This window comes from Acomys minous (genome assembly GCF_964271855.1).
Source record: "Acomys minous genome assembly, chromosome: 10".
NCBI classification, from domain to species: domain Eukaryota; kingdom Metazoa; phylum Chordata; class Mammalia; order Rodentia; family Muridae; genus Acomys; species Acomys minous.
The window spans coordinates 58,938,267-58,964,935 of record NC_140491.1 but is presented as its reverse complement, the minus strand read 5'-3'; the positions used below and the strand labels follow the sequence as shown (position 1 = coordinate 58,964,935).

General features: G+C 42.3%; 1 protein-coding gene and 1 pseudogene across 2 annotated transcripts in view; one reads left to right on the top strand and one right to left on the bottom strand.

Annotated features, from left to right (window-relative positions):
- Positions 1-26,669, bottom strand: part of LOC311607271 (uncharacterized protein) — a gene marked incomplete at its 5' end in the record, with an annotated part of 210,828 nt that overhangs the window by 136,776 nt on the left and 47,383 nt on the right. The window lies entirely within an intron of this gene.
- On the top strand, positions 14,308-19,384 carry LOC311607272 (heat shock factor protein 1-like; annotated as a pseudogene). Its single transcript has one exon. The product of its transcript is annotated as a heat shock factor protein 1-like (transcript).

The following is a 26,669-nucleotide window of genomic DNA, read 5'->3' as shown; positions in this document are numbered from 1 at the left end:
CCCTGGTAATTGAGTTCTGGTACTAAAACCTTCATTTGTGAGGAAAGAAGCCCAGTTTGGTCTCTGTCTCCCCCCACTATTTGGCAATATCATATATTGTTTTCATATGTGTATATATTTTAGAAAGATTCTACTCTATTAGGTTTACTATAACCCTTCAAAAATGACCCTTAATTTTAGCTGTCCCTCCCCCATATTCCCTTCTACTTCCCTCTCCCTCCATTTGATCTTCCTGCTCCAGGGCCCTGCCATCTATAACTATCTATTCTGTTTCTCCTTTCTAGGGAAATCCTCTCTTACCCCATAGGCCCTTACTCTATACCTAACGTCTGTGGTTATACAAATTGTAGCTTGCTTATCAATGACTTAAAAACCAACATACACATATAAGTGCATATATACCACATTTGTCTTTCTGGACCTGAGTTACCTCACTTGGGGTGATTTTTTTTTTTTTTGTAGTTCCATCCATTTATCTGTGACTTTCATGATTTTGTTTTTTAAATGCTAAGTAATACTCCATTGTATAAATATACCACATTTTATTTATTCATTCATCTGTTGACAGACATTTAAGTTGTTTCCAATTTCTGGCTATTTTGAATACAGCATCAGTGAACAGGCCTGAGCAAGTGTCTCTGTAGTAGGATGAAGTGTCCTTTGAGTATATGCCCAAGAATGGCACTGCTAGATCCTAAGGTAGATTAATTCCCATATTTCTGAGGAAACACTGCACTGACTTCCATAGTGACTGTACAAGTTTTCACTCCCAAAAGCAATAGATGAGTGTTTCTCTTACTCCAGAGCCTTGCCAGCAAGAGCTGTCACTTGTTTTGTTGATCTTAGCTATTATGACAGATGTGAGATGAAATTTCAAAGTAGCTTTGATTTGCATTTCCCTGATGACTAAGAATTTCGAACATTTCTTTAAGTGTGTCTTAGCCATTTGAGTTTCCTCTACTTAAAATTTTCATTTAGATTTGTACCCCATTTTTAGTTAGATTATTTGTTTTCTTGATATCTAGTTTTTTTTTTTTTTAGTTCTTTATATATTTTGGATATTAACCCTCTATCAGATGTGTAGTTGATAAAAGATCTTTTTACATTTTGTATAATCAGTCCCAATTATGGTGTCCTTAGCCATACAGAAGCTTATCAATTTCATAAGAGCCTATTAATTGTTCATCTTAATTCCTTGGCTAATGGTGTTGTGTTCAGACAGGTTTTTTTTTGTTTTTGTTTTTGTTTTCTTCTGTGCCAATGAGTTCAAGGCTATTCCCACTTTCTCTTCCATCAGTTTCAGTATATCTGGCCTCATGTTGAAGTCCTTGATCCATTTGGAACTGAATTCTGTGCAGAGTGGCAAGTATGGCTCTATTTGTGTTCATCTGCATGCAGACATCCAGTTTGACCAACATCATTCACTGAAGATGCTGTCATCTTTTTTTCCAGTGAGTATTTCTAGCTTCTTTATCAAAAATTGGGGGTTGGTAGGTGCAAAAACCTATTTCCAGGTGTTAAATTCTATTCCATTGGTCAACATGTCTGCTTTTGTGCCAGTACCAAGCTGATGCTATTACTATAGCTCTGTAGTACAATTTGAGATCAGGGATGGTGATACCACCAGAAATTCTTTTATCGTTCATGAGTGTTTTAGCTATCCTGAGTTATTTGTGTTTCCAAATGAAACTCAAAATTGTCCTTTGAAGTTATGTGAAGAATTGTGTTGGAATTTTGATGGGAATTCCATTGAATCTATGGATTGCTTTTGGTAGAATGGTGACTTTTACTATATTAATCCTATTGGTCTATAAGTATAGGAGAGCTTAAAATAGCTGATTCTTAAGCCTCTGTTTATAATTACCTTGCAATGAGTAAAGAAAATCTATGGTATAAATGTCCAAAAGAGGAAGAAAAAAGAAAAGTATTGTATTAGTCACTAAGATAAAATAGTACATGTCAAAAGATAGAATTGTCATGTAGCTCTCTGCAACTTTATGGTTTGGCTTCAAAGACAAGTTTAATTTGGAAGAGCTTATTGACATTAGGGGACCCTTTCAGGCCTAGCTGAACCCCTGGAGGTGAGGGCAGGCCAGGCCTCACCTGGCTTCCCTACTGGGCAAGAGTCTGAGTAGGATTCTTCCTGGTGTCTGGAACAATCCTGGCTCTTTAGGTGCTTGGTGTGCCCTGTCTCCTATTCTCTATAGGTTAGTGCCCATGTCCAATTCCATAGGCGACCCAAGTGTCAGACACAGTTCAAAGCCCTTTACTGTCTAATTTGAGATTTGAGGTCTGTGGAAACAGCCAGATGTGCTGGGGCCATAGGAATAGGTATAGGGCCCAGAAGCAACTGAAGAATTAAGGGCCTATGAGCTACTCATGTCCAAGGGATTTAGCTAGTATTAAAAAATCACAGGGATGCAGCATACCATCTGCCTAGCAGTGTTCAGCCCTTGGATCAGTCATAATAAGTGTTCGGAACCCCTGGTCCCATGCAATCAGTCAAAAACAACTTCCACTAAAAGCTGAAACTTTGGATAAGCCTGCTGACCTTAAGTATGCCTGTGCCAGTTCGCGCTGTAGAATGAGTTAAACTCGGCATGTAGCTTGACTCTGACTCACTCCAGTTTCTCACATGAGAACAAAGAAAACCCCAGAAGCCATGCATAAGCAGCCTGATACATTCCATATGTAGAATTTCCCTCTGCACAGGTTTAATGCTCATCCTTTCTTAAAGCACATATATTGGCCTTTTTCTTTACTAAATAATGGGTTTACAATGAGCTAGGAAGTAGCCTATGTTCCTTACAAACATTATTTGTGTATCTATTTATGTGCATATTTATAAGAACTTGCATAGTAAGAGGTTGCTTAAATTCTAACATTTTTAGTTTCTTTGTGACTGTATTTGCTTACTTAATATTTTTAGTTAATATTCTCTCATTAGCCATGTGTCTTGATTTAAACTAGTATGGGAAATAATTATGGGATGTTATTAAGGTGGTGTTTATCTAAGTCAGTCTTACATCACTGCACGTTAGAGTGATGTAGAAGTTTAAAATTATGGTCACTGTAGGCCACCTCAGGAATCCAACGAAGTTGTCATGGGATAAGGGCAGATTAGCCTATTACTGTTAGAAGTTCCTCCAAGTGGCTTGAATGTTCAAAGAGACCTAACAAACAAACAAAAATTATGAGGATCCAGGACAGTGAAACTCCTAGTCCAAAGAAGCAGACACAAACTGGCCTAGACTGGTCCTTCCACAACTTAGTAAAGATTAATATCCCAGGTGTGAAAATGCAAAACACTTGCTAAGCATGGCTTCCAATATTCATTTATAAGCCACACGAGTTAATAAACCAAAGCAAGGGCAAATCCAGAAGAGGCATTGAGTGAGAAAAGTCCAATTATTTGAATAGTAGGTAATAAGACAATCTCAATGACATTAATAAAGATATTTAAAGTGAGTAAAAAGTTTGTTTTAGAAGAATGGATGTGAGGAGAAAGAACAAAATGTAGAGGGAGAAGGAGTGGTTAAAGTAGAAATATGTGTTGGCAAGATGGTTTACCTGGTAGAGGCACCTCCCACCAAGGCAAGAAACCTGAGTTTGATCCCCAGGACCCAAATGGGGGAAAGTTGTCCTCAGACTGCCACATGTGCACTGGCATAGTGGCATAAATGAGACAAAAAGTCCACAAAATTACCTTTGAGTTTGTTCTGTGTTGGCTACCTGCTCCTGGGCATTTGGCTTGCCCTAAAGTATGGTTAATATGCCCAAGAGTTTTTCTCCACTGGAGAAAACTAATTTTTCCTTTTCCAGTGATTATCAGTTGCAGATAGCTTCTTGATTAGAGGCGGAAGCCTGTGTCCACTCCCCAGTCTCAGTGCTGGGACTCTGTCTGGCTTGAACCTATGCAAGCCTTATGCATGCTGCCACCATCTCTGTGAGTTCATACGTGCATCAGTCCTGTTGTGTCTGGAAGAAACTGTGTCCTTGGAGTCATCCATCACCTTTGGCTCTTACAATCTCTTGTCCTCCTCTTCCGCATAGGTCCCTGACCCCTGAAGGGAGGACATTGATAAAAACATCTTATTTAGAACTGAGTGCTCCAAACTCTCTCACTGTCTGTACATTGTCCAGTGTGGGTCTCTGTGTTTGTTCCCACCTATTGCAAGAAGCCACACCTTGGAGTTGGCCATGCCTTTGGCTTTACATCCTCTGAACTATCCTGTCAATTGTACTGTAAATATACCATCCTTGACACACATCCCTAGCATTGGCATCGCCTTTCATGTTCCCAGGGTAGGAGGTCCCTGTGTAAGCCTCAATGAAGGTCAGCTCCAGCTGGCTACATTCCTCAGAGTCCTAGAATACTAGATGCAACTCTAGGAGCTTGGTGAAGCAGGCAGCTGGTTCTGTAGTTTGGCAGCTCTTGGGTTCCATTGAATGTTTCTGTATAGTGCTTCATAGCCTGGGGGTAGTCCCTTTCCTGAAAACATTCATTGCCCTTAGTCTGCTCCTCCAATGCCAAGGCAGACTTGGTATAGGCCAGCTACTCTTCTTCCATCAGGATTCTCTCTGCTTATTGGCCTTTTATAAGCCTATCTGAGGTTTGGTCCTATGTCAGAGACTTGTAGAAATGATGACATCATTGTATTTTTCTTCTTTGGAATAGGAAGTGCCAATTTAGGTATTGTTGGTACTCTTCTCAGTCCTCTCTACCCACTGCAATGGCCTCACAAACTTGAGGACTTTGTTGTAGTCATCCCTTTCAAAGAACACAGCTGCTTGATTGGTTACATAAGTCATGTTGGTCCAGCCGAGTTTCTTGACCCTGTCTGTCATTATGCTTGTGTTGAAGTATTTCTTCTTGTAAGCATCATTCTGCAACTGTCTTTTACTCTCTGGAAGATCGTCTATTGGTTCTGTTTGACCTCCTTTCTGAAAGGAGGTGAAAGAAGGGCACTTGGCAGCCTCTTCCTCTTTATCCATACTGCCCAAGGAGGACATTGGGTGTGGCCATGATCAGAGATCTTGTGGCTTTGTGCCCCGATTGCATATCACATTGTCCTTGCTGTCAGGTCCTGGTAGATAGTGTCACTATAAGCAGTGTCTTTGTCCAGGGACTGGTTTCCAACGTCTGATATAGATTAGGCACATTGAAAGGATTTGTGAGTTTTTCCTCTGCAACCTAGCCTCCATGTTCCACAAGCCTTCTTTGAGCTGGTGACTATTGGCTTCATGTTTTAACTTCTCCTCACAGGCTCTTTGGGCTTCTTCAAGCCAGTTTAAGAACTCAAGACTGCAGCTTTTTGTGGATAACCTCTGATTCAAGTGGGGTCCAGGACAATTGGTCTTATAGCCAATCTGTGAAGCCTTCTGGTAGTCTCTTCTCTTGGTGTAGGCTGCAGAGAGGCTTCTGTAAAACACATGCTTCTTGGGATCTAGATTAAGTCTTCAGAGTAGCACTACAAGCACTGACGATGCTCTCCACAGTGTCTTATTACTGTTACACCTTTTTTATCCACCTGCTCCGTAGGAACGTTCTTGTCGTTCCCTCTTTATCTGAAGTGATCATAGCCAGCCATTGTTTATAAACCTGGATACAACTTAATTTGTGCTGTTATTTTTTAAATATTTTGTTGTATATTAAATGTTTACTAATTAACTTTCTAAAAACTTTTTAGGGCAGGAATGGGGAGCAGCCAAGGCTGTCTCCCATTATAGGCTTTTTTGTGTACTTCTTTTCTGCCCTTACTACTGAAGGATCAAAGTAGCCACAGTAGAGAAGCCAGTTGCTGGTGACCAAGTGCCATTCGTCACAGCCTTCTGAGATCCCAACTGACCCATCCAAGGGGCCACTACATCAGGCTCTCAATACATACCCAACATCCATAGTAACACCCTTTTGGAATATTAATGAGATCCAATCTGACTGCCAGGACAATGCACAAACCCCAGAGCCAAAAAATCTGCTTACACAATTGGTATGGTATATGCAATTATTTAATTGAGGTGTATTTAATGTATATTGGGCATGTGCCAAGCGACTTCTATGAAAGGTCAAGTCCTGAGTTGCATATGAGCAAGCAATGAGGAAATCCAAGGAGAGAGAGAAAATGGGGCTTTCTGGAGCTTTGCCATGCTGACTGACCAGATCCTGGGTTCTCTGCTGCCTGTACAGTGCTCTGAGACCCTAGGCTGCCCTGAGCTCCTCGTTATGGACAGAGAGAACATCCTTGGAGACAGTTTACCCTTTTCTAGTCCCATGGTTATATTTTAGTTCTAAATTAAAAATATACAGAAACTAAGATAATAAGCATTTTAGGTAATCAGTTTATTTAAGTGGTTTCACAGTGTTTAATATAAGAAAAATGACTCTACGTACATATTAAGTCACTTCTTTCAACAATATCCTGTCCGATCATCCTTTCCTCACCTTTAGTATTAATTGAAGCAGATTTTATGTCTCTCTGGTCATTTGTTAAAGTCGGTATAAAAGAATCTCATAAGGGATTCAATGATCTTTTCTCCAAAGCAGGCTCGGGGAGTCATTGGCACATGTGTTAGATCTAGTATTCAGGGTCAATCTCTTTTATGGGGAGCTACAAGACTTACATGGGGATGAGGAGACTTGAGTGTATGGCTCATAGCCTTTCATTTGCTTAGAGATTGCCAGTACCACACTGGCTTATGATCCCTTCTAAAGCTGGAGGTCTCTCTCAATACCAGGCCTCCAAGTCTGGGCCAATTATAAATGGTGCACCCGAGGAAACCTTTTAGAGAACCTGTAAATGTTTTATGCCTTGTCTTCTTTCCTCTCAAGGTATCTGCAGGGACACAGGAGGTTCTTCTGTTCCTCTTAAGGCAGAGTATCACAGAGGGTAGACTCTCAGAGGAAACACTATACATCTGCGGGTTTGCCAGGAAAAACAGTGCTGCAATAGCCTGTTACAGGCTTGTTGTTTTTGTTTTTGTTTTACCTTGAGATGAATCTGTTTTACTCTAGTAAAGACCGATCAATGAATCCCAATGAATAATTAATATATCTGTGTCAAGACTCTTTAGTGGTGAGGTAGCGGAAGAAGGAAAACGAGAAATAGGCTTCACTCATCCAGGTGGTAATGTCTAAAGGCAGAAGTGTTCACTCACTCACTCACTCACTCACTCACTCACTCACTCACTCAGAAATGCTGCTCTCCTGGCTTATACAGAGGGGGAAAAGGCATGTCTATTCTAATCAGAAACCCATTTTTGTCTCTAAGAAATAGAGTCACAAATCAGTTACTTCTGGAGGCAAGGCACCTCAATGGCCATGGCTAGATCTTCTAGCCTTCGTCTGTCTACCTTTACTTTCAACATAACTTTCGGTAGTGAGTCTGTGCTAGATTGGCCTGTGCTGTAGGGCTCCAGTTTATCACTGTGAGCATTCTGCCCTGGAAAGAAAGCTATCCTGAAAGACGCCATCATTCACACAAAGCACCCAGCTTGTTTGGCTCTTTGGCCTTGCTCAAAGGCCTTTAATTGAATATAGCTCTTGCATTGGTTTGCTTCCATTCCACTTAGGAACCCTAGGGAGCTAAGGCTCCATTCTTTGTGAATTTTTATATAATTTGGGTCCTTAGTGTCAATGTATCTGGTAGAAATTGATTTAAGCAATGTTGATCTGGAGATATACTCTGGAATACTTTAAGCACTACAGTACATGCATTAAACCAATTTCAACTCTGTGGTGCTGAAATGGTCAATTATTGATGCATTCTGCATTCTGAAGATGCTTGTAGTTTATGTCAGACTGGTCACAGCACCGAAATACAGTCAATACAAACACATGCTTCTGCCAAACACAGAAAATAACATTCTAAGGGTAATGGAGGCATCCAGGGAGATATTTTCTTTCTTTGCAGGCCAGTCTTCATCAATTAAATAATACATTTCTTTCTTTCCCCCCCTTAGCTTTTTTCATAACATTAATTCTCCTTCCGACTATATAACCATTTTTTGCATTTATATCATTCAAACTAATTAATATTTTTCTTTCTTTAAAATATATGAAAACTGAAATTCAGTGCTTCCTGTATTTCTACTCATTCAGAGTCTAAGGAGCATTCCTAGTTTTGTCCAGAATGAATCTCTCTCTGCAATCGACTGATAAAATGGGTGAATCATCTTCTCACACAGGAAGCACTGAAATATTTATAACATGGGCAGGTCAAGGATAAATACACTTAGGGTAATCATATGCCTGCAATGAGCAAGATGCAAAGCATAATGAGGTATAGGAAAAGTGACAGTTCTTAATGTTATAAGCCTAATTAAATAGACATCTTCCCAACGTGAATTTTTTCAGAATGTCTGTCATTAGCTGTTACACCATGGTAGCTTTTTGAAAAATATATTTTATTAATTTATTCATTTTACATCTCAATTGTTATCCCATCCCTTGTATCCTCCCATTCCTCCCTCCCTCCCATTTTCCCCTTATTCCCCTCCCCTATGATGGTGACTGAGGGGGACCTCCTCCCCCTGTATATGCTCATAGGGTATCAAGTCTCTTCTTGGTAGCCTGCTATCCTTCCTCTGAGTGTCACCAGGCCTCCCCATCCAGGGGACGTGATCAAATATGGGGCACCAGAGTTCGTGTGAAAGTCAGACCTCCTCTCCACTCAACTGTGGAGAATGTCCTATTCATTGGCTAGATCTGTGTAGGGGTTCAAATTTTACTACACATATTGTCCTTGGCTAGTGCCATAGTTTGAACAGGACGGTAGCTTTTAAAATGAACTGTCACTGGTTTATTCTGCCCATCTGGACATGACTCAAGACTGGACAAGACTCTAAAGGCTTCCTTTTAGAGAAAATTTTAGAAGTCAAAACAGGCGAGAGACTCTTAAGAATTTCTGGAACCCCATGGGCATGGTGGCATAGCCCTGTAATTCCAGAAAGCTGAGGCAGGAGGACCTCAGGTTAGAGACCGGAGTGAACTATATAGTGAAACCATATTTAGAAACAAAAACAAATTCTAGAAACTCTCGGGGAACTCCACCTTTGCCCCTCCCCCAGGCTGCTAAAAATGGAATAATTGTAGACAGATCACAGAGCAGATGCAGGACCTCACCTTTCCCCCTTGGTGATTGGCAGATGTGCTTGCCCCAGGGGGCTCTGAGAAATAACCTGGAGTTAACTCTGAGTCTCTGTCTGTTTCAGTGAGTGGAGAGGGGGCTCGGTCTCCCTGGTTCTCTCCTGAGTGCCTTCCCACCTCTCAGTAGAACAATTTGGTGACCACCTAGTGCCTGCAGCTAGTGTGCTGCTGCTAGAGACCTCCACAGAAGTCTCTTCCTAAGGAGGGTTCATGTGCCTTTAACATTTCTAGCTTTGCCCAAAGTGTCTATTAGTTTGTTTTTGTTTTTGTTTTTGTTTTCTGTATCTTCTTTTGATTCAAAATAACTTATGCTGGACTTTTTTTTTTTTTAAGCTTTTTACAAAAGTTCTTTCTTAATTTCTGAACTTTTAAATTATGTATATTGTATGTGTTTGTCTAAGGTGAGAGAAGAGTAACAATCCCCTGGCACTGGAGTGACAGGCAGTTGTGAGACACCTGCTGTGGGTGCTGGGGGGGGGGGTGACAGAACTTGGGTTCTTTGCAGCTGCAGTACACATTCTTAACGGCTGAGCCTCTAGGTTTAAGATTTATTTATTTATTTATTTATTTATTTATTGTGTGGGTGTGGGTGTGTGCGTGTGCACGCGCGCGCGCGTGCACCCCAGGAAGCCAGAAAAAGGTGTCGGGACCCTAAGCTACCCAATGTGTGTGTTGGGGACTGAACTCTGGTCTTCTGTGAGAACAACAAGTGTTCTTAACTGCTGTGTCATCTTTTCAGGCCCAAACTTTCAGCTCTTATATTTCCATCCTAGACTCTCTATGAAATAAGTTAACGTGTCTGATTTCTTACCATCAGTAAGCAAATCTGACTACTCAGTTAACCTTGTTTTGTTCTGTAGTGGATGCATACTATCTGTGTCATTTTAGCTAAGCTGCGACTACAGTTCCCAGAATCCTCTTTCTTGCCCTATTGGCTTGCTGAGAAGAGAAACAATACTTTTATCCTGACAAAGGTGGTACAGACACAGGTGCTATTGCCACTCACACATGCCATTGCTGATGTGGGCTCCAAGGGAAAGGATGAAACTGCCACTAGGTCTTCTCCATCAGCTTTTGTGACTCTGAAGCAAAGTGTCCTCCCCACTGTGGGAAAGAAGCTGCCAGCTTCTTCTGAAGGACAGCTGTATCACAGAAGTTAGAGGTGTGTAGGAAGCTGAGAACCTAGGGTTTGGTCCCACCTACCCTCGTGCCTCCCCATCCCCCTCACGTACTGCAACATGGCTGTGCTTCCTGCACGTTACACCCAGTCTTGCTCCCTGAGTATCTGAGCCACTGACTTCGATCTCCAGCACCAAAGGCAGAAGAAAAGCAGCAGTGTCACCCATCACCACCACCACCAACTGTATGCTGTTAGATCTGGTATTAGAGAAGCCCTTCTACCTCTCTGGGAAAACCTCAATGGATACACAGACCTCACTTGATTTGCTATATTTTGTGAAATTAAGCAAAGAGGATTTAAGCTACAAATAATAAGGTCAGGATTCTTTTGCCTTCTCTGAATAGAAAAAAAAATCCCCAAATGCCTTTTTTGTTTGTTTGTTTGTTGTTTTGGTTTCTTGAGACAGGATCTCTCAGTGTGGAGCCTTGGCTGGCTGTCTTGAACTCCCTTTGTAGACGAGGCTAGCTTTGAACTCATAGATCTGCCTGTCTTTGCCTCCCTGAGTGCTGGGATTATAGGTGTGTGCCAGCCAGGCTCCCAAATGCATTTAATATATGGAGATGAGCCAAAAGAATAGGATGGGAACCAGCAATGCTCTGTCCTAATGCTCAGAGAACTTTCAGCTTTGTCTTGGGTCCTCTGGATGAGTTCATGGATTGTTGGGGGGCCAGAATATCACCCCGCTGCCAGCCCTGCAGAACTGGGCAGTTCTGGGCACACTGAAGTACTTTGGTCTGCCCACTCAGCCTTTTTCCACGTGACAAGGAATATTAGAACAGACCTCCTCATGGGAGGGAACAGTGATTCCATGAGGCCGCCAACTTGGGAGGACTGATTGGATTCTTCTACATGGGTGGGTCTGTTGATCTTTTAAAGGATATGTTTTCAATTATGAGAATTACCCAGAAGCCACAAAAATACACTTTGGTTGCATGTATGGTTATAAAGAGAGCTGATGGGGTCTGGAACACACTTGAAATTCTTTGTGTTGTTCCTGTGACTAAATTTTCTTAATTCTTTTTTTTTTTTTTTTTGAGAGTTTCTTTTGGATGAAATTTAGGTATACAGGTCATGACTTGTATGGATCTTAAACAACTGCAAACATGGACAAGTATGATATCCTCCCAGGCACAGCTGCTGACAGTGGAGACTGCCAAGCTCTTCCTGTGAGGAGAAGGAAAGTGTATTTTCAGAAAACTGTTTTTTTTTTCCTTTGGAGTTTATTTTGCACTCGCTCCAAGAATGAAGACTTATTGTTTTGCTAACTCTAAATATCAGTCCTTGAAGGAATTTTTAATCAGTCTTATTGCCATCAAAGTTCTTACTGACCCGGCTCTATTCTGCCCAGGTTCAGAGAAAGTGATCAGTTGAGCCAGGCCTACAAGTGATCAATCTCATTGAGAAAGGCTCATGGGAGTGGAAGACTGTCATTGCTCAATTAAAGGACAACTTTTTTAGGTAATCTTCACAGTCAGCTTTATTAGTGTGAATCGTTGAAGCTTTGAGCATCCCAAAGCCATGTAGTTGTGGCATAGGGCCTCATGTATACATGGATATTACGGTGTTCACACAGATAGCCAGGTTTTTGCCATCTTAGCCCAACAAAAACTAGAACATCTGTATATGACACTTTGAGGTGGGTTTTCCATGGCTTGAAGTTATTGTGATCTGAACTGATGGTCTAACTAACCATGTTTCCCCAAAAAGCTCCAGGAAGATCTACGTCACCTGCCACCTTGTCCCTCAGTTCCCAGCCAGGCTGAGCACCCACCAACAAAAGTAGCCACAGAGTTGACACATGGTGGCTACCTTTCCCCGCCCTGCCGTCAAACTACAGCATGAATTGGGACCTCTTCATTCTTACCATGCACATGCCTTTTCACTTCTATGCTTACTGCCCAAGCCAAACCACGGATTCTCTACCTCACTGTCAGCCATCACAGAGCACACGCACGGGTTCTCTACCTCACTGGCAGCCATCACAGAGCACACACGGGTTCTCTACCTCACTGACAGCCATCACGGAGCACACACACGGGTTCTCTACCTCACTGACAGCCATCACGGAGCACACACGGGTTCTCTACCTCACTGACAGCCATCACAGAGCACACGCACGGGTTCTCTACCTCACTGGCAGCCATCACAGAGCACACACGGGTTCTCTACCTCACTGACAGCCATCACAGAGCACACACGGATTCTCTACCTCACTGACAGCCATCACAGAGCACACCCACGGGTTCTCTACCTCACTGTCAGCCATCACAGAGCACATGCTCCTGGCATTTATTTTTAACCTGAGGGTCAGCTAACACACTATGTCACCAACCATTTGGAAAGAATAGGGTAAGTGGGATTTAGTAGAGTCCATTTATAACACGCTAGTTTGTTGCCACTTCTCCAGCCTCCCAGGCAATCCATTCCATTCTCAGCAAATTCAATAACTTGTTATCATCTTTTAAAAAACCAGATTTGTATTGACAGAGATAGAAGCTTAGTTGAAGAACACTAGATCAATACAGAAATCACATCCTCACCCCCTGGGTAGTGCATTCTCACATCCTAGACTGTTCAATTTTACATAATCGAGTAATAAACGAAAGGAAGTTCGAGGATACAGTGAGATTGAAAAGCTGGCACCAAAACAAACTAGTTGGCTTCCCAAGGCATACAAGCTTGACAAGGATTACAAGTCAGAGAAGGTAGATTTTTGTTTTTATTTTAATAAGAAATATCAACCAATATCTTTATGCCAAGAAATACCAGCAAATTCAGGGAAACTTGCATTAAATAAGTACTTAATGAATTAGTGGAGTTTCATTCTTTAAAAGTATAACATTTTGTTAAATTATCTGTATGTGCTGTGAAGTTTACTTTGTGGTTCCTCTATGCTTGGATAGCACTGCATGTTGACAAGTCTTCATTTTGTCTGGCTACATCAGTTAGGATGCATTGATATACATATTAGAAAACACAATAAATGGTTCAAACCATGAGTATATGTGTGTGTGTGTGTGTGTGTGTGTGTGTGTGTGTGTGGTTACCCAGAAGCCATGGGGCCATATATCCTTAGGCCCCTTCAGTGACTAGGCAGTGCCATCAAGGTTCTGTCATCCCAGCTTTTCCTTCTCCAAGAATTAACCATGCTGCCAGATGGCTGGCACAACATCGAGACACAGTCCTCAAGGATAGAAAGCAGAGCACAGGAGACGCTGTGCTGGGGAGATGCTCAGACAGGAAAATGCTTGCCACCTGTGCGGACCTGAGTTTGGGTCTCTAGCACCCATGAGGGTATGTGCCTCTATATCAACACCATGGAAGTGGAGACAGGAGAATCCTGGAGCTTGCTAACCAGCTGGACTAACAGAATCAGTGAGCTCCAGGTTCAGTGAACATACTATGGTGTCTTTTTTGAGGATTATCTTCCAGTCAGTGTCCTTAGTCTGTATCCATAAATATTCTTACCAAATTTTATGTTGTTTTCTCCTTTACTATTGTATTATACTCATTTTCCTATTTTTACATTATTTCAGCAGTTATACTTTAAGGGAAGTATTTTTCACTTAGATGTATAGTCACAATTTACCTCTCCACTTCTAGGTCATTGAATCCATATACTCTGTGGCATAGAGGATTCCCAACTTTTGGCTACGGTAGCTGATACAATAACATCAGGTTTGTGTTTATAATTTTTGTGCTAATAGAATAATTTCAAGTGCAGAAATGCTATGAGTATGGTTTTAACTTCCAAATTACTGCTGAACTCCCATGCATCCAAGCTGGCTTGCAGTTTAGAATATTCCTGGTGATACGTACACAGTAGCATAGTTAATTACAACTACTTCAGTGCAGTGACGCAGTTTAGACTCTTCAAGTTTTTCTGATGCAGCAGCCAGACACATTGCATTGTGTTTCCGTTCTTTTTCCTGGCAAGATTAATCCAAGCAAAATGCATCTTACAAGACCAGAGTTGGGACAAGACAGGTTCTAACACAGATAAGCTAAACCAAGAGACTCACAGTTATCATCTTTGGAAGATGTGTGTGAAAGAACTTTGGGTGAGTTTTATTTTTCCTCTTTTTTCTACTTATAAAATGAACATATATTTCTTCGGTAGCTAATTATCAAGAGTTTTTTCTTTCAACAAACTCAACTTTAATAGAATTAAGCATATAAAGTAAAGAGGATAGTTAAGCAGGTAACCAGAACATGGAGAGCCTAAGACCAAAGAATGTGGAGATGGGCCTAATCTAAGGCTCCAGGAGAGCAGAGCACAGAGGACAGCACACCAGCACACAGCTCAGAGGCTCCAGGAGAGCAGCACACAGCTCAGAGGCTCCAGGAGACCAGAGCACAGCTCGGACAGCACACCAGCACATGGGCTCAGGGATTTTGTATGCTCCTAAAGTGAGATCGCAGACAGGTCAAATCAGTAAAAATCCAGGGAGAGGGAGAAAATGGGTGTTTTTTCTTTTCCTTTGATTGTGGCAAGTGTTTCTATTATTATTAATCTTGAATAAATTACTCTAACACTAAAATATGCCCTTGTAACATAATATTGATTTTGTTTCCTAAAATTATTGTTAACGTGGAGTGCAGCATGAGAAAAAAAAAGAGACAAAAATTCTATGCCCATTGCAAGAGAAAGATTAACTGTTAGAGATAAACTCTGAGAACAGAGCCTCTGAGAGAAGCAGAGGGCTCTCAAGTGACATGTGGGAGAAGATGTGCCTGACCATGGGTCTTTTCTATGGAGCTGGAAGATGAGAAGGATCCAGAAGGTACTACACAGCTCTAACCTCACAGCTAGAGAGATAAGAACCTAGTGAGTTTGGCTATGGAAGCCCAATGATAAACCGGCTTCACTTAACCGTATCTAATGCTGCTCAAAAGTCCAGCCCAATGGAGACAAAGAATTTATCTGTAGTATGCTTTGGACCTTGCTAAGCATCCAGATGCCTCAAGGACACAAAAAAGCCCTAAGCACTCCCAGGAGCCATATCTCCCTGGATTTTCCCAGTGACTCCTGAGGGAGTTTGGCCTCTCTGTAAGCAAGGGCCAGGGGGTGGGTGTGTGGATGTTCCACAGCTTGTTGTCACTGTCTGTTTGAAACACGTGATAGCCATCACAAAAAAATGTTCCAGAGACTGAGCGTTAAATGACTGACAAGTGCAAATGAGGATTAAATGTGTGAGGTTCACATTTTAAGCCCTCAATGATGGTGGCATTAGCTTTCACCAGAGCTCTTGTGAGTCTCACTTCACTTTTAGGTCTCATTACAGGCTGTTGCTTAGTGGTGTTCCAACAATAAGCATTATTTTCCAGAAACGACTGAAAGTAATCACAAGCCAAGAAAACTCTATTCTCTTCAGCTGGCAGATAGCTGATCTCCGTGATCTCAAGGTCTCTCACCAAGTCAGTGCCTGGATCAAGTGGGACCATGGTTGTTGTCCCCGTTCTGAGTCCTTTCCAGCTGGTTACAGTCAAGCTTGTGATTAGGCACCTGTCTGTTCCATGTCAGGGGATCCACCAAAACTTCAGAGCAATCACCACCCCATCTGCTGAAACCTGCCATGGCTCATGGGCCAAACATGTCTGCACAATGGACTCATTCAAGGGTTTGGAATACTTAAAGTTGGCTTTTCTTGCTTGTCCCTTTTTTTTTTTTCTTTCTTGTAAGCTTTTAAAAGTCCTTTGGGCTTTTAAAGAATGCAATAATGTCATGATAACGTGACAGAAATGTCAAATTCTTCCTTATGTTTTCTGGGGGAACAAAATCCATGGAGTTAAGAACAAGAGTGGGGGTCTGCATCTAAAGATGTAGACACATGCTCATTTGTGTCATATGAGTATGTAGAATTGTAAGGGTATTAGTACAGAGATCTCAATACGCAATGCAGATATGTGGTGCATAAATTAATATAAATAAAACAGTGTGGCTGGGCGTAGTGGCACATGCCTTTAATCCCAGCACAGAGGCAGAGGCAGGTGGATCGCTGAGTTCGAGGCCAGCAGGTCTACAAAGCGAGTCCAGGACAGCCCAGGCTATACAGAGAAACCCTGTCTCAAAAAACCAAAATAAATAAATAAATAAACCAGTGCTGTTTTTCCTTCAGCTCATCAATATCTACATGAAGCTTGTATATATTTAGTTATTGAAATCATTTATATCTCTATTGCATTTTCTATAGAGAAATTCTGACCATTGATTTATTAAGTCCACAAACACAAATATTTGAGAGAATCAGATATATTATTTGTATTTTAAAAATAAGAAAACCAGCACCCTAGAGTGGTAAATATGTCCTGACAACCTATCTGAACAGTAATAAGGTCCTTTTCTGCCTTCTCCAAACAACCAGTCAATCTTGGAATCTCATCCAGGATTCTGAATTTAGTCCTCTGTAATTTCATCTGTCCAGGAATAAACACTGCCAGAGATAAAGCCCACTGACTCCTGGTGCTCATATACCCACCACCAACTTCCCCCTCACTAGTGACCACAGGCTCAATCATTGCTTGTCTCTAAGGTCATGTGGTGTTCATGGCTACAACAGTAGATCTATCGCGTTTCACTCTAGGATAGCTCTTAATAAATTACCAGTCACTTACAGTGTATCAAATCTTGTTTGAGCAGCTGAGTTGTACCTCTCTAGAAAACAAAGTAGTAAAAAAACAGACAGCAATGGATTTCTGCCATCCCTCAGCCAGATTTCGGTACCTTTTTGTGAGGAGAAATGCTGTCAGATGCTGAGTATGTGGAATTTCCTGGAGGAATAACTGGCATCTGGGTAATTATAAGATGATTGGAAGGATTGAAGGAGGTCGCACCTGTGAAGTGTTCAGCCAAGGGTCTCAATGAAGGAAAAAGTTGTTATTGTCAGTGTCTGTAGAGTTAGTTGGATGAGCGTGGGGATAGCCAATGACAGAGCTGTATTTTCCATTTGTTATATCAGACTTAAATCTCATGACTTAGTTTATGAGGTGACTGTCACTCCTCCCATTCCACAGATAAGACATTAGCAGGACTTGGGATGAGACAAATATTTCTTCAATTTTATTAAAGTCACCCATCGATTCATTTGCCAAGTACTTACAAAGCCTTATGTACTAGAAGCTTAATTAGGCAAAGAGTAAAACAAGACAAACCTGGTCTACATCGTCATGGGATTTACAATGTAAAGAGAAACACAGACAGATGAAACGCAAAAGCTGGCCATGCTAGACCTTGCTTTATGTGTGCAGCAGGCAGCAGAGCAGCCCAGACAGCAGGGGCAGAGACGACACTAGCTCAGCCTTCAGTCGCTCTTCTAGAACACCACCCCAGCCTCTTCTTGCTTTGTCCAAGATGGGTCTGGCATGGGCCCAGGTGCAGCGGGGCCCAGCAACATCCGAGCCTTCTTAACCAAGCTGTGGACCCACATGAGCAACCCGGACACTGACGCACTCATCTGCTGGAGCCAGAGTGGGAACAGCTTCCATGCGTTTGACCAGGGCCAGTTTGCCAAGGACGTTCTGCCCGAGTACTTCAAGCACAACAACATGGCCAGCTTCGTGCGGCAGCTCAGCATGTATGGCTTCCGAAAAGTAGTCCACATTGAGCGGGGTGGCCTGGCCAAGCCTGAGAGGGATAACACCGAGTCCCAACATCCATGTTTCCTACGTGGCCAGGAACAGCTCCTTGAGAACATCAGGAGGAAAGTGACCAGCGTGTCCACCCTGAAGAGTGAGAACATAGAAAATATGCCAGGACAATGTCACCAGGCTGTTGACAAATGTTCAGCGGATAAAGGAGAAACGGGAATGTATGGACTCCAAGCTTCTGGCCGTGATGTCTGATATCAAGGCCCTGTGAATGGAGGTGGACAGCCGCAGCAGAAGCATGCCCAGCAGCAAAAGGCTGTCAACTAGCTCATTCAGTTCCTGATCTTACTGGTGCAGTCGCACCCAATCCTGGGGCTGAAGAGAAAGATCCCTCTGATGTTGAATGACAAGAGCTCAACACACTGTGCCCAAGTATGCTCCCTGGACCACACTCAGCTCCATCTCCAGCCTGCAGAAGCTCTAGCCTTTACACCTCTGATTCTGTCCCCAGTTCTGGACCCATAATCTCTGATATCACTGAGCTGGTCCCCTCCAGCCCTTTGGCCTCCCCAGGCAGGAGCATAGACAAGAGGCCCCTGTCCAGCAGCACCCTGATCCATGTCAAGGAAGAACACCGCCCCCCCAGTTCACCTCGCAGCCCTGGGGTACTGGCCAGCCCTGGGTGCCCATCTTCCATGGATAACCCTTTGTCCGCAACTGCTTTCATTGACTCCATCCTTCCAGAGAGTGAGCCTACCCCTGCTGCCTCAAACACAGTCCCTGTGGATACAAACCAGAACCCTCAAACATGCCCCTGTACCCTAACACCTCTCCACCCCTGAGAAGTGCCTCAGCATAACCTGCCTAGACAAGAACCAGCTAAGTGACCACTTGGATGACATGAACTCCAACCTGGACAAACTACAGACCATGCTGACAAGCCATTCAGCGTGGACACCAACGCTCTTCTGGCCCTGTTCAGCCCCTCAGTGACCATGCCTGACATGAGCCTGCCTGACCTGGACAGCATTCAGGATCTCCTATCTCCCCAAGATTCTCCCCCTGCCCTGAGGCCCATTGCGGCAGAAAACAGTGACCCCCCCCCCAACTCACGGAAGCAGCTGGTACACTATTCTTCTCAGCCTCTGTTTCTGTAGGGTCCTGATGCTGTGGACACAGGAAGCAGTGAACTGCCTGTGCTCTTTGAGCTGAGGGAGAGTTCCTACTTCTCTGAGGGTGATGACTACACAGACGATCCTACCATCTCTCTTCTGATGGGCTCTGAACCCCCACAAAGCCAGGAGGTCCCTAGAGGTCCCAGAAGTTGTCTGGCTGCCCCCCAACCTATGCCTAGGATGCGGCTGGTCCTGGAGAGACAAGAGAGTTGGGCACTCCAGGGCATTCTAGGTCAAGCCACCAGAACCCCAGTGGGGCATAGATGGGACTTGATCCTGGGCAGTACCTCAGGTTAAAAGGAAGATCCTGAGGGCCGCATACCTACTGCCTTCTTCCCAGGTCTACTCTCTGGGTTGGAATTTCACATCCACACTTGGACTGACCCTGCAGGTTGTTCATAAAATTGTATTTGGATTTTTACCTGAGAGTCCCCTTTAATCCTTCTCATATTTATCTATACATATACATATATATACATACACACACATACACACATACACACACGCACGCACACACATGCACACACACACACACACACACACACACAGAGAGAGAGAGAGAGAGAGAGAGAGAGAGAGAGAGAGAGAGAGAGAGAGAGAGAGAGAGAGATGGGCAGGTAATAAACAGGCAGGTTCTACTGTGAAAGAAAGAAAGACCCAAAAGCCATAATGTTCCAAAGCCAATCTCCAACCTTGCCCATGTTAAAAAACATTTACCCTTACCAGACATGGTAATTTGTACCTGTAATCAGGAATTTCTCATTTGGGGTCAACCTGGGCTACAGAGTCAGACCATGTACCAAGGGCTGGGGATCTATCTCAATGGTAATATTCCTGGCTAGCATGTACATGACTGTATGTTCTATCCTTAGCAAAACTAAATAAATAAATGCGTGTCCTACTCAGACAGTAAGAAAAAAGTCATTCACTTGAACATGGGGAAAAGGGCAAATGGTAGAGTTTACAGTTTGCAACCATGGAATTCATTTTCTCCCACAAACATTTTTGTTTTCCCTACCACCACAGTCCTTTACCTCCTGACTCCACCCTGCTGGACCCGCTGCTTTTTTGTCTAGAGGAAGGCTTCTAGCCAAAGATCTTCCCTTCAGACTACTTTCTGGTTCTTCCTTTTATGCAGATGACTTAGCCTTATATCTCAGACATTTAAAAGGTTCTTTCATTTGCAATATATCCAGTTTCAGAAGATGACTAGGGGATTATAAATAACGCATCTTTCATTGGCACTACGTGTAAACAACAGTTCTGTTGTAGTTTGATTCCCTGTGTTTGAAAAATATAAAGAAAGGACTTCTGACCTGAATGTCTGGCAATAGGGTAGGCATCTAAAAAACGGTGTGTGTCACAGTTGCCTCCTCAACATCCTTTATTCAGCTGTTGTTAACTGTCCTAATTTGATGGAAGAAGTGAAAGGGAGGGATATTCATACCTTCTACATGAAGCCTCTACATTATGGGAGAGATTATTCTAGTGTCCCAGCTCAAGTCTAAGTGAGATAGCCAGCATTACTGCATTAGGGTGAGCAAGGACATAAACTAATCCAATGAGATTGAAAAACATGCTGAGTGAATGGGGAAGGTGACAGGGGTTAGGGCAGTGGTTCTCAACCTTCCTAATGCTACACGACCCTTCAATACAGCTCCTCCTGCTGTAGTGACTCCCAACCATCAAGTCATTTTTATTGCAACTTCATAACTTATTTTGCTTCTGTTATGAATTGTAATGTAAATATCTGATGTGCAGGATATCTGATATGAGACCCCTGTGAAACAGCTGTTTAACCCCCAAAAAGGTCATGACCCACAGGTTGATAAGCACTGGGTTAAGGAAAAGACCCACTTTCTTCTTATGGGCCATCTGATCACCTTGAGGACTGCCCCATCACAGGAGGATAGCCCTGATTCCTAAGGGAAACAGGGGGTCTATGGCCTGATAGAACAGCTGGGTCAGTCTCAGTACACTGACCTTTATTAGGAGGAAAAGTGCAGCTCCAGTTGTCTGTTACCCTAGCCAACCTAACAGACACAGAAGGCAAGAGATGATCAGTGGCTTTGTTCTGGGGTGGACAGGCAGGTACTTCACTTGAAGGAGTCAACTTGATTTTCAAGATAACAGTAAAATACAAGGTAACATTTACTTACCTAACCTTAACTATAGTTAGATAATACAATGAGGAAAGAGATCTGACTTTCAGTAGCCCCTCAAAGTTTCTAACTTAGAATGACTAGGAACTATATAGCATGGCTTTTAAAAAAACAAACTTCAAAACTGTTAGAACACTTAAAAATTATTCTGATAAATGGAGAAATAGGTATACAATCAAGGGACTAAAAACATGAAAATGTCTGTACTAACCAATAGAACTGAACACAATTAAATTTATAGATTTAGTGCCAGGTGTGGGTGGCACACATCTTTAATCCCAGCACTCAGGAGGCAGAGGTAGGCAGATTTCTGTGAGTTCAAGGCCAGCCTGTTCTATAAACAAAGTCTAGACCAAAATCCCCCCAAAATTAAAGATTTAATATTGTTCTCATCTGAAACCCAGTATTTTTAATTCCACAATTCTGAAGTATGTATGCAATAATATGGATAATGAGACAAGGAATACAGTGAACAATAAAACAATAAAATCTATAAAACAATGAATGTACTGGCTGTATCAAAAATTAATAAATCAAAATGAAGAGAAGACTATAAGTGCTAGTTTTAAAATCTATTTTATTTTAATTTAGGTTTCCTTAAGACTCTACTTCCTTTCCAACCCCCCAACCCATGGTAGGAGAGAAAGAAAATTAGAAGGGACAGGGGACATGTACACCTCTTTACATTTAGTTCCAGCTGGTTAGGGTCATTGGGTTCTTTGAAAAACTAAGAATCTCAGCAGGATGAACAAGCAGCCTTCTTCTTCCTCCGTCTACCTCCTTGAAGCCCTTGCCTTCTCTCTCTGGACTCTCATATCTATAACCTCTCTGAGTCCTCAGAATTAAACTATCTCCAGCTGGCAAAGATCACTCCCCTCTCCCAGCTACATGAGGCAATTCTCAGCTGTGGATAAACTAAGACAGTCCCATATCCCATACTTGGGATTAAAACAAAAATATTTACATAACAGAACTGAGCTATTAAGGAAACCAAAACTTCCACTATAGAAGACTCAATACAGAAGGCATATTTGTAAAATGAAATATAAGTACATAAATAAAATAATTTAAGATACATGGCATGTTTCTACGGGGACTGATAGCCCCTATTTCAGCAATGGAGAGGCAGGGGAACTGCTGCAGACTTGAGGCAGACTGCTCTACACAACCCTGTTCTGGGCAAAGGTACATAGTAAGACAGTCAATATGTGTACAAGTGAGAAATCAACTTAAGAGAAATGTTTGACAAAGTGAACTTGTGACATAGAAGCAGACAGGAAACGATCTAAAACACTTTTCATCAGCTGACTCAATCAACGCCCTTTCCTAAATCTCACTTCTCTTCTGTCTCCTACTGAGGAATCCAAAAGAACTAAAATCTTTGCCAGCCACCGTGGCAGCTAAATGTGGCCATGTGACTCACTCTGACTAGTAAGAGAAAGTCTGCTGGTAGGTTTCTAAGAAAAGTTTATTTTCCTGGTAGAAAGGACTGTTCTTCCTGCTTTGACACAGAGGCCCAACAGCTGTCTCACAACCGTGAGGTAGGAAGCACAAGAGAAAGGCCAAGAGAATTTGAGTTTCCAGCCTCTTTGTCATAGGGATGTGAATGATCTAGCAGATACACAAATATGGAATTCTATAAACTAAGAAGAAAACCCTATTTCTCTAAGCCGATTTTACTTAGATTTTTGTTACTTGAAGTCGCACAATCATAACTGAAACAAGAAATATTGGTAGAGTGTTGGAATTACTCATAGAAAATTTAAAAATAGGGGCTGGAGAGATGGCTCAGAGGTTAAGAGCACTGACTGCTCTTCCAGAGGTCCTGAGTTCAATTCCCAGAAACCACATGGTGGCTCACAGCCATCTATGATGTAACCTGATGCCCTCTTCTGGCCTGAGGTGTACATGTAATGTAGACCACTGTATAAATAATCAATAAATTAAAAAAGAAAAGAAAAGAAAAAAGAACATTTAAAAATAGCTAAGTACTCAGTATACGCCTGATGGATTAAGTTAGTTTCTTATTGTTATGATAATAAAGCAGAATAGTGAGTAAATTATTTGGCAAAACTTTGAGAAGGAACCTTTTTCTTAAAATGAGGAATAGCAATAAATGTGATAGTTAAATCCATATATAAATGTAAAACTTACAAAAATAAAAAATTATCCAAAAATAAGAAAAATGCACAACAGGAACATATCTACACCACTCTGTAGGATTCTACAGGCCACTCCTTCCAGAGAGGCACATAGACTAACTGCAGATCTTCCCCTTTGGTTCCTCCAAGCCCAACGCCCTAGTCTCGTCCCCACCCCTGCAGCAGAACACCTGTGGCAGCCTCCCCAACCCCATCGCTTGCTGATCCCACAGATCCCTCCAACTCTTTGCTTTATTCTACCCCCAACCCCAGCAGGCCCTCCCTAGGAACCCATAGGCCACTCTTTCCAGGGAAGCTAACTGAAAAGCCTCAGCTCACCCTCCAAGTCCAAGCCTCCCATCTCATACCTATGCCCTTTCCTCACTCTCCCATTCCCAGGGACTGACTAAGCAGATCATGGTGGGACACCCTGCTTTCCTCCCTCTCGTATGATACACCTCCACCACCCCCAGTCTATTCCATTCCTAAGCCTCAGGTCCCAAACACATGTTATCTGGAGCCCATAGTGTCTACACCTATCACCCAGAAATGTTTCCTACAAGCAACACACAGAGACCACACTCTCCTAAAAACCAGACAGGAAACAGAAATCAAGGAACAAAACCCCTACCCCACGAAGATAAGACCAGATATCATCATCTAAATCTAAAAACATAATCAATAACAACCAGGACAATATGCCTCCACAAAATTGAGCAACCCTACTGTAGCAGGCACTGAGTATACCAAGCATAAAATAATTCTGCCTAAAACCATGTTGATGTCCATAAGCCATGTTGATAACCATAAGCACCATGTGAACGCGCATGACCTATGCTGCCAGCATAAGGCCATGTTGATGTTCCTGTTCTGTGCTGTTTCCAGGGGCCATGTTGATGTGTGTGGCCTGTGCTGCCCCTAGAGGTCATGTGAATGTGCATGGTCCATGCTGTTGCTGGAAACCTTGTGGAAGTCCATGACCCATGCTGCCGCTGACTGTAAAGAGCAAGGAAGCTTCTTCTGCAATGGTATCAATGACTACAGACTCCCAGTTGAGAATGAGAAACATCGAAGGCCTCTGGGACAACCTCCTTACCCCTGTCCTCACCTCACCTGCCCCCACAAAAAGGAACAATCTAGACAGGAAGCCATTGAAGAGAACTCCTAAAAATGGCGATAGAAATTCTGAACTATAACTTTTCTTTCTTCTCTCTCTCTCTCTCTCTCTCTTTTTTTTTTTTTTTGAGACCTGGTTTCTCTGTGTAGACTTGGCTGTCCTGGACTCACTTTGTAAACCAGGCTAGCCTCCAACTCACAGAGATCTACCTGCCTCTGCCTCCTGAGTGCTGGGATTACAGGAGTGCACCACCACACCCAGCCCCAAAGTGTAGCTTTTCACACTCGATGGCTTCTGGTGGGGATAGGGAAGGACTCAGTTTTCTTTAAGGGGCTGGCCACTGGGACTTTGACCATGTTCCAATAAGTTTGGAGGCAACACAAATTGAACTTGATTCTTCTTCTTCTACCTCCTCCTCTTCTTTGAGGGAGGTCACAAGGGTGCGGGATGGGAAGACTGGGAAGTGAATGTGTTCAGAATCCATTCTGTGAAATGGATTTCCATATAATCAATAAAAATATTATGTTGGTGAAAAAAAAGCACAAATAAAAGACCTTAAAACAGCCTTTATGAGTATAATAGAGGTTCTTAAAGAGGAAACAAAGAAATCTATGAAAATACAAACAGTGGAATTTGGAAATGAAATATTTAAAAACTCTACCAGGAATCTCAGAGGCAAGCTTTATCAACAGAATCAAGAGATAAAAGAGAGAATCTCAGTCATTGAAGACATGATAAAAGAAATTGATACATCAGTCAAAGAAAATGTTAAGTCTAAAAAAGCTCCTGGCACAAAACATGCAGAAAATATGGGACACTATGAAAAGACCAAATCTAAGAAGAGTAGGAATAGGAGGAGGAGGAGGAAGAAGAGGGGAGGAGGAGGAGGAGGAAGAGAAGAAACAACAATTCTGGTCAAAGGCACAGAAATATTTTCAACAAAATTATAGAAGAAAATTTCCCATTGAATTAAAAAATAACCTTATTTGTGAGTAACAATTAGGGCCTTGAAATGAAGAGTAGATTCAATAATCTGCCTTTTCTTCTATCCCCCCTCTATATTACTATATCCTCCTTTCCTTCTTTTTAGCTCCTATCTTCTTACCTACAAAAGAAAAATAAAGGAAAAGAAATATGGCCCTGAGTCAAAACTAGTTTCCTCTCTGTAAAAGACCGGTAATACTTATAACCAACTCCTAATGAAAATAAGTGTCTATAGACCAAGAGAGTAAACAGAAAGCTATCCAACCCCCCTTAGAGGAAATGGGACATCGTTCTCTTAAGGTTTCTTCAGGCTGATTTAGGGCACATAATTCCTTTGAAGGGCCCCCGAAAAAATTGGAGAAAATGGTTATTTAAGCCAGAGATAGGTCCATTTTTCAAAAGCTGTGAAATTTCAGGCTAATAGGAATCCTATGTGGGACAGTTTGAACTGCTGGACCAATTGGGATCAGAAACTTTCTACAATGCTGTCCTGGAAGCTGCCCCATTCTGATGGGTAACAGCAACTGAGGTGCTGGGGCTGGAACATGGAGGGTGCAGGATGTCAGCATCCAGCTTGCTGAGAGGAATGAATCTTGTTAGGTCTGATCCAGAGTCAGTGTCCAGTTCTCTAATTTTATCACAAGAATATACACTCTAGGTCTAATAGATAGATATGATTCTATAGATATATGAGGTAAAATAGTTAAATAAGGTCTTCAAAAACCTCAGAGACCTATAGAATATGACATTTAAAGAGGTTTTTATTATTCTAAAAATTCTTTGACAATGAAACAAGTTAACTCCTGGCAATACCCAGCCTGCCTCAAAAAAGAATATGAACATCAAAGAACCTCCTTATGGAGTTGGCTTCAAATGTGGCAAACCAGCCACTGGGGAAAATATCCTCATTTCTGCCACAGACAGAATTCTGCCTAAAAATGGGCAAATTTAGATGCAGGCAGAGTCAACAGCCAAACTCTGCCAAGACAGGGTAAGCAAGGCCTCAGTAGTTCCTGTCTCGCAAATATGTTTGTCAGATATATTGTGCCAGAAGGCTGAAGACGATGCTCCAACATTATAGGGAGTGTTGGGTGACTGTTCAGGCAGTAGACTCTCTCAGAGAAGGTTAAGAAGACATCACAAGAAGACCTACAGACTAAACTAACCTGAGCCCGTGG